The sequence below is a fragment of the Neomonachus schauinslandi genome, chromosome 8 (genome assembly GCF_002201575.2).
Source record: "Neomonachus schauinslandi chromosome 8, ASM220157v2, whole genome shotgun sequence".
NCBI lineage: Eukaryota > Metazoa > Chordata > Mammalia > Carnivora > Phocidae > Neomonachus > Neomonachus schauinslandi.
Genome location: NC_058410.1, coordinates 114,301,733 through 114,315,132, shown reverse-complemented (window position 1 = coordinate 114,315,132; position 13,400 = coordinate 114,301,733). Strand labels below are relative to the sequence as shown.

General features: G+C 47.8%; 1 protein-coding gene across 2 annotated transcripts in view; it reads left to right on the top strand.

Moving 5' to 3' along the window:
* The first annotated feature begins 6,584 nt into the window (after positions 1 to 6,584).
* PPARD (peroxisome proliferator activated receptor delta) overlaps positions 6,585 to 13,400 on the top strand; it is a 79,668-nt gene continuing 72,852 nt past the window's right edge. The window contains exon 1 of one of the 2 annotated variants that reach the window (XM_021684662.1): positions 6,585 to 6,632. The gene's annotated coding sequence lies outside the window, so the exon portion shown is untranslated. Of the gene's footprint in view, positions 6,633 to 10,719; positions 10,748 to 13,400 lie in introns of those variants that run through there. The other variant, XM_021684660.1, reaches the window with a different exon arrangement.

The following is a 13,400-nucleotide window of genomic DNA, read 5'->3' as shown; positions in this document are numbered from 1 at the left end:
ATCCCTCCTCTGGTGGGAAAGTCAATGGTCCTCTAATTGGAGGTGGGGTATCTCTAGGGTACAAGGAGTTTTAAGAAAATCAATTTGTAGATCCTCAACTTCCAAGCGTGCTCTTTACCAAAACTGCTATCCTCTTTTTTTTTAAAGATTTATTTATTTTAGAGAGAGAGAAAGCGGGGGGGGGCAGAGGGAGAGGGAGAGAGAATCTCAAGCAGACTCCGCACTGAGTGAGGAGCCCAACACGAGGCTCAATCCCATGATCCCGAGATCACAATCTGAGCCGAAACCAAGAGTTGGACGCTTAACCGACTATGCCACTGAGGCACCCAAAACCGCTGTCATCTTTCATTGCCGCCTTCCCTACTTTCTGTAACAAGGTTCACCACTCGCTCACCCATTATCTTTCAATGGTGGACTGGCTGGGGGAGGGGCGGAATGCCCTGGAACACTAAACAAAGCAGCAATTTGCAATTCTGGTGCTGGCTGTGGGTGCTGAGAAAATGAATGGCTTAAAAGCCGGACAATAAATTCTTTTTGTTTTCAAGTCAGGAGGTTTCTAAATCTTTGCTTTCAAAACCTAGAAGGATTTAATTGCATTGTCAGCTGCATTAACAGTATCTTTTCATAGTAGATCTTTGTGATTTTTTTTTTTTTTTTTTTTGGTGAACAACTGAGATTTAGATGCCACTGCTATATCAAAATCCTCAATTCCCATCTACTTATTGATGTGAAATGAAAATGAAGTGTAAATGAAAACATGGGCCTGGGGGCGCCTGGGTGGCTCAGTCGTTAAGCGTCTGCCTTCAGCTCAGGTCATGATTCCAGGTCCTGGGATCGAGCCCCGCATTGGGCTCCCTGCTCGGCAGGAAGCCTGTTTCTCCCTCTGCCTGCCACTCCCCCTGCTTGTGTTCCTTCTCTCACTGTGTCTCTCTCTGTCAAATAAATAAATAAAATCTTAAAAAAAAAAAAAGAAAAAAAAGAAATACATTTCTAGGGGCACGTGGGTGGCACAGTTGGTTAAGCATCTGACTCTTGGTTTTGGCTCAGGTCATGATCTCAGGGTCATCAGATCGAGCCCCAGCGTCAGGCTCCGCGGAGCCTGCTTAGGATTCTCTCTCCCTCGGCCCCTCCCGCTCATGCTCTCTCTCTCAAAATAAATAAATCTTAAAAAAAAATACATTTCCAATGTATCCTTTGTATTTATGTGTAATACTTATAAAAATCATAGTATTTATGTTGTTTTGATCAGTTGTGTATTACTAATTTTGCAATGGCCAAACAAACCAGAAAAAAATTTCTCAGAGTTTTATAGTTACATGAAACTTAAAATTTTTTTAAATTTGGGGCACCTGGGTGGCTCAGTTGGTTAAGCGACTGCCTTTGGCTCAGGTCATGATCCTGGAGTCCCGGGATCGAGTCCCGCATCGGGCTCCCTGCTCAGTGGGGAGCCTGCTTCTCCCTCTGACCCTCCCCCCTCTCATGTACTCTCTCTCTTTCTCGCTCTCTCAAATAAATAATTAATTAAAAAAAATTTTTTTTTAAATTTTGGGGCGCCTGGGTGGCTCAGTCAGTTGAGCATCTGCCTTAGGCTCAGAGCATGATCCCAGAGGCCTGGGATCAAGCCCCCCCAACCCCGATCGAGCCCCTCCATCGGGCTTCCTCCTCAGTGGGGAGCGTGCTTCTCCCTCTTCCTCTGCCCACTCGTGCTCTCTTTCTCTCAAATAAATAAAATCCAAAAAAAATTTTTTTTAATTTCAACGTATATACATATTTTGGTTGCAGAGATGTACAATACAGTAATCAATAAAAGACAAGCAAAATATATGTTACATTGATCAGATTTTTGAGGCGAAAGTGGAATGGAAATGCAAGTACAAGGAGAAAAATAGACAATGTAACATTTTTTATTGATAAAGAAGAGCTTCTTCATGTATTTTTAAGATGGGTGATGGTAAGCTTCACATCACTATGGGATTTGGGTCTTATTCAATACATTTAAAAGGGCAGTAACACAGTTTTATGTGAAAATGTCAATATTTATAGAATAGTAGAAATGACATTCATTCTCTACATTTTAAGTTTTAAACTAATGGCAAAAAATATTAGATGTCACCTTAAAAATGTGCAAGGACCTGCATAGTTATATATTCTTTTAGGAATAGAGAGGCAAAAAATTTGAAGACTACTACCATGAAGGCAGAAAGGACTAGAAAGGTAGAATGAGGCCTGATTATAGACATTCTTGGAAACCAGGTAGAGTTTAGACTTGAGGTGGCAAGCCAACCCCTAAGCTTTGGTTTTCCTCACCTGTAAATGGGGTCCATTCCAGGCTTTTGAATATTCTATGACCAGCCACAGGGAGGCGTTGATGGTTGAGGTACGAGATACTGAAAGGCGGATCACCCTGATGCCTGAATACGGTCCACATTGGAACTGGCACAAAAGGCTCTCAGTCTTGAGGGACAAAACTAGGGGCAGGAGAAGATATTTTCCAGTCTTTCATTCCAGGATTAAAAAGTAACTCCTCTTTCCTTTCCAACATCCCGGACAAAGGAGAGCGTATCCAATCTCTGATGCCCTCGGAGATCCTCATCACCTCTGGAGACCACGTGGAGAGCACAGCCATTGTGGTCCCAAGTCATCCCAGTACGGCTTCTATGTGAGGAGGAGTGGGGACGTAGGGCAATTGGCTGGAGTGCAACAGCCTTGTTGCAGATTGTGGCCAGGATCTGCAAGATGCCTTCTCCTCCAGCACAGTGTGTCTATCCAGGCTGGAGAGGGGCCAGCTGAGAGTTGCCCCTCTGGCCCCTCTCATAGGTGAGATGGGGAGGAAGAGAAATACCAAGGAGGGTGATTTTAGGAGGCTAAGCAAGGCTCCCACCAACTGGCTGGGGCCTGAAATAGCTGTGGTGGAGGCTGGAATCTAATTCAAATCAGATCTAGCCTTATTCCACACTATAAGTTATTGTTCAGTTATACTGTGATTGGGCATCAGAACAGGTTTTGGTACCTGAGCTCTCTGGCTGGTCTGGAAAAGGTTACAGAGGCTTGGCAGGGACCAACGTTTCCCCCTTTAAGCTGTGCCTGTGGACAAATCTGGTCAAAATGAAGATTCAAGGGGCACCTGGGTGGCTCAGTCAGTTAATTAAGCATCTGCCTTTGGCTCAGGTCATGATCTCAGTGTCCTGGGATCAAGCCCCACATTGGGCTCCCTGTTCAGTGGTGCTCCTTCTCCCTCTGTGATCTCTCTCCCTCTCACTCTCAAACAAAACAAAACAACCTTAAAAAAAAAAAAATGAAGATTCAAGAAACAAAAACTGGTTTAAGTAAAAAAAAAAAGGATTTTTGTTAATAGAGTATAGAAGAATTCTTTAAATAATTGGGAGGATGAGAAAGCCAGCTCGGAGGCTGTATAGTCAGAAACAATACCTCAAATTACGGCACACGACAGTTTTTATGAAGACGCCCAGCTGCTTCGTCTGGGTACAGATGCTGCTGATTCCATGGCTAATATCACACCGCTCTTACAACTGCTGCTTCTTACAGTTAGAAATTAGGTGTAACAGCTGCTCTGCCACTTACCCAAATGGATTCCGTGTGCTTCCCAGGTTTTCCTCTCCCCAGCTTCCGGTGGAGCCTTGGTTGTAGGGCTCTGCCCGAGCTGTAAAGGGGGCTGGAAGTAAATGCCTGGCGTTCTGGAGCTTCTACAGTGGAGGAAGAGTCTAAAGTGGGAGAGCCCCAAATATGGGAAGGCGATTCAGAAGTGAGGTGGCCAAAACCCAAGAAGCCTTGAAGAGGATGGATATACACAAAATGGCACATTCTGAGGCTAGCCATCTGGTGGCAAAGGGAGCCATCATCGTTTTATACAAGGAACTGAGGATGTTGTAGCTTGAAGAAGAAAGGATACAGGGGAATGGGATCAGACATCAGAAGGTCTCACGGGGCGCCTGGGTGGCTCAGTCGTTAAGCATCTGCCTTCAGCTCAGGTCATGATCCCAGGGTCCTGGGATCGAGCCCCGCATCAGGCTCCCTGCTCGGCGGGAAGCCTGCTTCTCCCTCTCCCGCTCCCCCTGCTTGTGTTCCCTCTCTCTCTGTCTCTCTCTCTCTGTCAAATAAATAAATAAAAATCTTAAAAAAAAAAAATCAGGTCTCTGATACAGAAAACAACCTTAGTTTACCTCCAAGGGAGAGGACTGACACTATTGGATAGGCACAGTAGAGGATATAAATTTCTGCTTAATATAAGGAAGATGTTTCCTTTTTCTTAAAAAAACCCCCAACCAACCACGTTTCCATTATGAAAAAGAAATGCTGAGAATAAAAATGTAGAAAGGTAATAACTCCTAGAAACACACCCCAAAGACAACTGCTGATAACATGTTAGTGTGTTTCCTTTCAGTTTTTTCCTATTCGTCTTTGTTTCCCAAACAGTATACATAGCTATATACGCTATATATATATCATCAGATTTTCCCACGTATATCATATGATAACATTTCCCCCCCCCCTTTTTTTTTTACCAACTTTACAGAGCATAATATTCCATCAGGAGCATACAACATTATTTACTAAACATTTCTCTGTTGTTGACAATGACCTTGGTTCCAGGTTTTTGTTTTTTAAATAATATTGCAATGAGCAATGGAATTATGTGGTCTCAATATTAAGTACATAATTATTAAATATAATATTCTCTATATATCTTTTTAATATAAAAATGAAATGAGGTGAAAATGTAGTATCTTGAGAGTACTCCCAGAATTTCTCTTAGGAAGGGAGCCATTTTTATTATGAGAAATAAGCCTCTTAGGGGTAGAAAGTAAGATCTTTAGAGCATGAGTGTTGGCAGGAACCCTAGCAACAAAGAAAGGGTTAAGTTGTCTCTATCTGCCTGGAAATTAGGAAGAATTTGTTTTTCTCCAGAGAGGGTGGGATAGAGGAGAGATTGGTGGGGCAGGGAGGCGAGGTAGGTGGGGCAGATTCGGGAGAAGGCAAGACCCTAAGAAGGTGAAGGGCCAGTTAGAAAACCTCATCTGGATTGTTCAGAAAAGACCCTAAGAATGTCTGGTGTGTGAATCTAAACTGTTTGCGAGGCATCATGTGATCACGTGACCCTGCTCCAGGGCCCAAAGCATCATAATGTCTTCTCTGCCCATGAAAGTTTTGTGTGGGAAGACGGGTGGGCAGTTCTCGGGAAGGGCTGAGTTTCATCTCTACATTTTTGAACTGTGGCACTACAACAGCCTGGCAGAAACAAGAGCCTGGAGGCAGCAAGATTTAGAAGAACACAAATCCCCAGAAATTTGCAGAAATCTAGGGAAGGCTTTGACCTCCACAATTCACTCTTACTTCAATCTCGAAGGGCAAGGACGTTGACTTCTGAATTACAAAAGTAATGCACATTTATTTCAAAAAGTGCAAAAAAAGAGAGGGAGAGAAGCAGGGAAAAAAAATCACTCATGGTTCTATGAGGGTGTGGCCTGAGGAATGTATTTGAGAGGGGAGAGGTAGCCTTAACTTTAAAGACAGTGTTGAGAAAGGAGTTATCCATTGCTCATATACCTGTGAGTCAAGTCTTGTTCCTTGCCAGACGACAAACCCAACTTCTTCCATACTACCTACTAGCTGCTAGGTATCTTTTTATGGTATATCTGAAGGGACAGGTTGGGATAACAGATCCCTTCCAGGTCTCGAAAAACTAGGTTAGGAAGCAAGAGCAGAATTTGCTACAACAGTAAGGAGGATGCTCCCCATTTAGGTGGGCAAGAATATTACATAAGTACATAGGAAGATAGGTAAAAACTCCATAACCATAAATTTCTAGTTGCAGAAGCCTGTGGAGGGAGGAAAGCCCTTTCATTAAAATTACAAGCAGCAATGACTCCTCCCGGGGTGTCTGGAGACCCATGTTCTAACCCCTGCCTTGCTTCTCACTGCAAGTCACTCACCTTCTCTGGGACTGTTTCTTCACTGGAAGGACGTGGAGGCTGTATGAGACGACCTCTAAATTCCCTTCCAGCTTTAAATTCCCTTTTGTGATACTTGCCGAACTTGTTTTTTTTTTAATTTTTATTTTTTTTAAAGATTTTATTTATTTACTTGAGAGAGAGAGAGAGAGCACATGAGACGGGGGGAGGGTCAGAGGGAGAAGCAGGCTCCCCGCCGAGCAGGGAGCCCGACGCGGGACTCGATCCAGGGACTCCAGGATCATGACCTGAGCCGAAGGCAGTTGCTTAACCAACTGAGCCACCCAGGCGCCCTTGCCAAACTTGTTTTACTGGCCCTGGAACACCCCGGCTCCTGCTCCTCCCTCAGCTGCCGCGCCCGAAGCCTGCACCAGAGGGCGCTGCAGGCGGGCCCTGGGGAGCTTGTGGTGGGCGGAGTGCAGAATCAGGGGAGACTCCAGGACGCGCGGTGATTGGCCCCGGCCGGGGCGGAAGGGGGCGTGGAGGGGGCGGGACCGAGCTGCGCGGTGACGTCAGGATGGTGGGGGCGGGTCCGGGCCGCGCAGCGTGTGACGCCGCGGCCGCCGCGGGGCTGGGGATTAATGGGAAAAGTTTTGGCAGGCTTCGAAGGATCCTGCCGAGCCTGCCGGACGGCAGCGGCGGCGCGGGAGGCGGCCAGGACAGGTCAGTCCGGGTCGGGGGAAGCGGTAGGCAAGCGGTGCAAGGAGGCGGCGGGACCGGGCTGAGGCGGCCAGTGGGGCCGGGGCGGGAGGCCCGGCGGGGAGTGGGATGGGGGGAGCGGCAGGGGTCCGCGGGCCAAGCCGCTGCGGCTTTCCGACACCCCAGCCCCGGCCCCGGCGGGTCCGCGGTGGTTTGTGGCTCTCCTGGCGCCCCGCCGCCCCTGAGCCCCCGGCCTTTTGGACCCCCATCACTGAGCCCGAACCGCGGGCCTCCCCCACCCGACTCTCTGCCCCCTCTTGGGCCTAGTGGTTCCGTCTCCTCCCACTTCTGTGTCCGAGAGCCGGGTCTAAGGCTCGGGGTCCTCTCTCATTCCCTACCGTTGCCTCTGACCTCTTCCTTCATCCCTTCTCTGGTGTCTCCAAAGCCATTGCCCTCTCTACCCAGGGTCTCCTTGGGGGATCTTCTCTGCTCCTCTCGTTATCTTTATCTCGTGCCTTCGGCCTCCCATCCTTGCCCTCTCTGTCTTTGCTCTCTTTTCCCATCCCTGTCCCCTCCTTCCCCCGTTGCCTGGCCCCTCTCAGGATACGGTTTCCGGTCACCTTCGCGGTGTTATTAGGCTTTTTCAGCCCTTTGCCAGCAATCCCTGTCTACCTAAGTCTGGCTACCCTCAGAGGCCCTATTTTTGCCCGTTTCTCTAATTTCCTTCTGATTAAGCCCTGTCCCCTGTAGTCCTGTCATCTACCTCCCATTCCCTCCCAGTCCCTTGCCTCTACTTCAGGGAGAAGCCTTAGCGCCACACACTACTCTGCTTTCCCTTGACTTGCTATTGAGATACCTCTGGGGTGGGGTGGGGGGTGTCCAGCCCCTGATTGAAGTAAGGGCTGAGGTAAGTAACAGGCATGTCTTTGTGGGAGCATTTACTTGGGTGTTGCATCAGGGATGGTGTCCAATTTGTAGACCATTCTTACAATCTCAGCTTTAATACTTCCCCTTTATGGGTCTGTTGACTTCCAGGAACCCTTGGGGAGAGAGCAGCCGCTGACTTGGGTGTGTGCCAGGGGTAGCTGGAGGCCTCATCCAACTCTTTTCCCCTTCCAGGAAACAGTCTCTGTGTCTTTCCACTCTGGATCTACCAAGCACAGTTACACCATGATATTCCAGGTTATCTGTGCCCTCACTCCCACCCTTCACCCTGTGCCCCATCCCCAAACGCTAAGAGGAGTCTCCAGAAGTTGTGCCCCAGAGAATGCCTTAACCTTTTTCCTCTGTACTGGCTCCAAGAAATTTTTTTCCTACTTGAGTTTTGAAATAGATTGCTAGCCCGATAGCCCCGGGGCTAGCAGGCATCTGTCCTATTTATTGGTCACCGGAACCAGCTTCTGATTCTCACTCGTGCATCTCTGATCCACTGAATGTTAGAGCCTCTGATGTAAGTCACCGAGCAGGTTCTCTCGAAGGTTCTTCTCCCTCCCATTTTCCTTGAGAGCTTAATTTCCTGTGGATCCAAGAGGGAGGCTGACCCTAAGTTCTGGTCCCTTTGCCCTGTCAGGTGGATATCTGCCTGGGGAAGTGGTGGGGCTACATTAGATAGACGGTGTCAGTGTCTCTGTCCAGTCACAAAGATACCCTCTCTGGGGCCAGAAAGCCTACCGCCTTCCTAGTGTATCTGGGGGTTTAACCTTCTTGTCAGGCAGAAAGTTCTTTTCAGATGCCTTCAATTTGAGTCCCTTTATTTGGCATTGGTCCCCTGGAGAGATCTTTAGGAAACATTATCCTCTGTTTCTGCCCAGTCTGATCTTGGCGGATTCTGAAAGCATGACCCACTCTCACGTTTAGAAATGAAGGCCTGTTGTTTCACCTGGCTCCAGGTTTCTAGGTCTTCTCTTTTGAGGATCGTGCTCTCTGTCTTTGAGCCAGAATTGGACACAGAATTGGCAACTTTCAGGAGCTGTGGTGGAGAGCCAAGTGAACCAGCTTAGACCAGACTTTAAAGTTTTGGAATCCTCTTGTGCACTGACCCTTTTCTGTGAAAGAAATAGAACTGTGGGCATCTGAGCCAGTCCCCACTCCATTGACCCCTGAGCCCCTCCCTAAGCAGTACTTGGGTGGGATTTGGGCAGAATGGACCAAAAGGGGTCCCTTGTTCTTATGAAGAGCATCCCTCCAGGGTTTTAATGGGTCATTCTGATGAAGCTGAGGTCGTGTGTTCGGCAGTAAGTTAGTCCAGTCTCTGACTCCCAAGGACTTTACCTGACTCTTTTGAGAGATTTGCTCCTCCTCTGTTTTTGCTTACCCATTAGTGGTACTCTCCACCGAGGCAGCAGGTGAGAGGGCCTTAAGAAGAGGTCAAGTCCAGTCCTTATGGAACAGCTTGGGCACCGCCAGCTCTGGCTGGTTAGCTTCTTGCAGTTTGTCTACCCTGCGGCCTAGGTGGATGGTCAGGGTTATCAATGACCAAGTTCCCATTCAGTGAGTTTTGCAGAATTTGGGTCAGCCTTCTCTCTTTTTCAAAGGTGTGGGCAGACAGGGGCAGGCCCCTGACATTCTACAGAGGGTGTAGCCCATCAGCTCCTTAGTTTAATGGACTGTTCTTTTTGTTTGGCTCTTTCTTCTCTGCCTCTCCACCGTTTTCCTCCTTTGGTGTACGCCTCTACCGGTTCCAGAAGAATGGCCCTTACCCCACCTGTGGTCCTTCAGATCTCTTCCCTCAGGGGCTGATAGAGGCTAGCCAGGGTTGCACGCTGACCTGGGAAGCATGCAGGCTTCTGCTTTGGATAGAGTGCAGCACTTCTGGCTGTTGTGCAAGCCGTCCCGAGGGCCTGCAGATCCCGGCGTGTCCCGGGACAGTGCAGCTCCTCTCTCTCAGGAGGAGTTGGACCTGTCACCTCTAAAGGCCTCAGCTACAGCGCCTGTCCCTGCGGCCCACCTCCTAGGGTGTTCCCTGCTGGCTGGGGAGCTGAATTGCAGGGCCTGCCTCCAGTGCCTGAGTAGGGCCTGTAAATGCCAGGACTTGCCCCACTGCCCTGCACTGTCCACGCTGGGATCACTCTCTTCCTCTCCCCACCCAGCGTCTCCATGGACTTTTTCCCACCAGGCCCTGGCTTGTGTCATGTCAGAAGTTCTGTGTGCGATGCCCTCATCTGTGCCACGTTGTCCCAGATGGCACAGCGGCTGCTTCTTGTAGGTGGTCTGATGTCCCTGAGCATTTTGCTGTCCCTTTGGGTCCAGGGGGAGGAGCCACTCACAGCAGCTGCAGTTCACCACGTCAGAGGAGAGCTGGGTGCTTGCTGGAGCCTGGCAGGGAGGAGATGGCCCCTTGCGTCAGGTTTCAGCCATGTGGGTCTTCTTCTTGGCAGATGGTTCCTGGCCTTCGTAGCTCTAAGGCTGGTGATTCGGGTGTGACTCTAGTCCCGCCACAGGGCTTTGGTCAAGGACTCAAGCATGACTCAGGGCATCTCCATTTCTGAGCTGCCACCTGTGGAGGATGTTGGGCTCCAGGTCCTTCTTTACTTTGCCAGCCCCTTCTGCCTCACCCTGGTAAAATCAGCCAAGCCGGTGTCTGATTACTTGGAGATGAGCAGACTACTTCCAGGATCGGGAAATATTTGCTGACTCAGGCTCAGAATAACAGCATCTCAGGGTGTGTGTGTGTGTGTGTGTGAGGGACAGAGAAAGAGCCAGCTTACCTGCAAGCAGTTTTTGAGTCCTAGTGTTTATTTATTTATTTATTATTTTTATTTATTGATTTATTTATTTTTTAAAAGATTTTATTTATTTGACAGAGAGACACAGCGAGAGAGGGAACACAAGCAGGGGGAGGGGGAGAGGGAGAAGCAGGCTCCCCGCTGAGCAGGGAGCCCGATGCGGGACTCGATCCCAGGACCCTGGGATCATGACCCGAGCCGAAGGCAGACGCCCAACGACTGAGCCGCCCAGGCATCCCGAGTCCTAGTGTTTAATTATAACATTAATGCTGCTTTTCTGACCTCTGGTGCCTCTCAGCTGAAAATGTTGGGTTTCCTTCTGTCCTGCAGTGTTGCGTGGTGTTTTGGGCATGCACGTGGTCCTCACGCAGTGGCTTCTGTTTACCGACAGATGAGGACAGATGCACCAAAGAGGTAATCCCGTTTTCCTTACCCAGGACCTCTGACGACCGACTGAGGCATCCCAGATTTAGGATCCTGGCCTAAAAGATGAACACAATTTCACTGGGGCTGAGTTCCCACATCCCAGGTGCCTATCATAAAATTTGATACTCATTGCTTCCACATAGTGGGCACTTATTAAATAATTATTAAATGTCTATGGCTTATGTAGTTTTTTGGGGAGCATTGAGATTTGCTCACCTTTACATGCATTAAAACATAAATTCCACAAGGGCAGGGACTTATTTTGCTTCCTGTTGTGTCCAGGACTGCCTAGTGCTGAGGAGATGCTCAAATATTTGTTGAATGAATCAGTGTTCAAACTTTTCTCCTCTGTCCATATGGATGCCAGGCCACAAAGATGGTGTCTATCATTCTTTCCTTTATGCAACAGACATTTCTGAGTGTCTGCTGTGTACCAGCCAGTGTACTAGACATGTGGGAAGTGATGATAGCGAAAAACCCAGATGCAATTCCTGCCTCATGGGTCCAAAGTTCGTTGGCACATATGAGATCTGGGCATAATACACAAGAGTTTTTTCTTCCATCTCTGCTGGCGTAGCAGGTCTTCACCAGTCTGAACAATGCTCTGGGCCACTCATTACTGTTTCCCTGTTTGTTCTCAGGATGCCTGGTGGATTTTATAAACTCCCAGAAGGGGAGCTGCAGGGAATTGGATGTTCATTGTCTCAACTATCTGGGAGGCCAGGCTGTGGTGAGGTCCCTGCTGGGGGCCAGGGGAAACATGGGCTCCTGTCTGATTTGTTTTAATCTCTGAAGTTCAGTGGTTCCAGCAGCTGTTTATGGGCTTCACTTCCCTTTCTCTGCCTTTAACACCCTGTGGGTTTTCCTGTTGCCAGACAGGGTGCTGAGCCCATATGTCTGTCAGTCTGGTGGGGGGGGGTCAGGTTGTTTGTGGATCTTGCAGGAAGGCCTCAGGCAGGGGCCCCTCCTGTTGTCAAACCCAGACCCAGTCCTCTCGTCTGAAGGAAATGTGAATGAGGAAGAAGGGGGGTGTGGGGGGCTGCGGAGGTTCGCTGAGAGGGGTCAGGTGGAAGGGAGAGCTACTGAGTTCGTTGCTTTGTCATTCGTTCCAGCAGCAGCTGGCCACAGTGGCGACAGTTGTACCTGTCCAGGGCTTACTTGTCCAGTTTATCCCTGAGCTTGGAGCTCCCACTCTCAGCGAGAAGTGTTCTTTCTTAGTTTCCACCAGCAAAGGCGAGGCTAGGGCTTTATCAGATTTTTCAGTGCTAATCTCAGAAGACTGTGGTTTGGTCGTTATCTTAGTCTTTCCCATCTGAGGCACTTCTGTGGGTCAGGTCCTGTGACAGATGTTTCAGATACGGTCCTTGGCTGCTCCCCCACCCCTGCCCCCAAGTGTGTGGAGTCTAGCTGGGGAGAGAAGACATATGCACAAAAAGATTTTGAAAATATGAAGAGAGCTGGTGGGTACTGAGAACATACTGTGCAGGGGTACTCATTTGGAGGAGCAGGTCATCACTTTGGATCAGCTTTGTCCCTGAAGAAACTGGGTTTCAGATTGGGCCTTGAAAGAAAGTTGGTTTATTTTGAAGTCAACTTTATTTTTAAGATTTTATTTGTCAGAGAGAGAGAGAGCACAAGCAAGGGGAGAGGCAGAGGGAGAGGGAGAAGCAGGCTCCCCACAGAGCAGGGAGCCCGACGCGGGGCTCGATCCCAGGACCCTGGGATCATGACCTGAGCCAAAGGCAGATGCTTAACCGACTGAGCCACCCAGGTGCTGCTGAGGTCAACTTTAGAACGTCATAAACAGTGATTCTCAAACTTTTTGACCCCTTTACACTCTTAAAAATTCTTAGAAAGCCAAGAACTTTTGTTTACCATAGTAGAAACTAAAAACCGAGGAATTTTTTTTAAATTACTAACTTACTAATTCATTTAATATAATAATAAACCCATTACATTTACCACAAATGACATTTTTAAGAAAAAAATAGCTATTTTTCAGAACAAAGTTGAGAGAAGTGGCATTGATTTACATTTCTGGTGATCTCAATGTCTGGCTTAATAGAAGACAGCTGGATTCTCAACTGCTTCAATGTTCAGTCTCTTGAGATATGTTGTTTTATTTGAAGGCTATGAAGAAAATCTGGTCTCACACAGATAGCTTGTTGAGAAAGAGGGGGGTAATAGCTTTAATAGCTTTTGCAGATAATTGTGGGTATTCTTCTTTGATATGATACCAAAACTGGACAAGTGGTAGTTTCTTAAAGATTAGCTGGAATGTGGAGTCTGAAACCTTACCAACGGAGTTTTCATACTTTGTAACATTAAAATCCATTGGTCCATCTTGTACTTTAAATGGATCTTTTACTTTACGTTGGTCACTGGAAAATATTGGTTCACTGAGTCATATAAATCTTCTAAATGTTGACATATTTCATTTTACAATATCAATAAGTCATATTAATACCACTGATCTCAACAGAAAAGCGTTCAAGTGTTGGGAAGCTGTCAAGCTCAGAGTGGTGGATACGAGTTTTCCATAATTTGGATTTTCTCTTGAAAGCTTGATTTTTATCCCTGGGAATGTACTTTCAGGTTTTTTGTTTGTTTGCTTAAAGATCTTATTTATTTATTGAGAGAG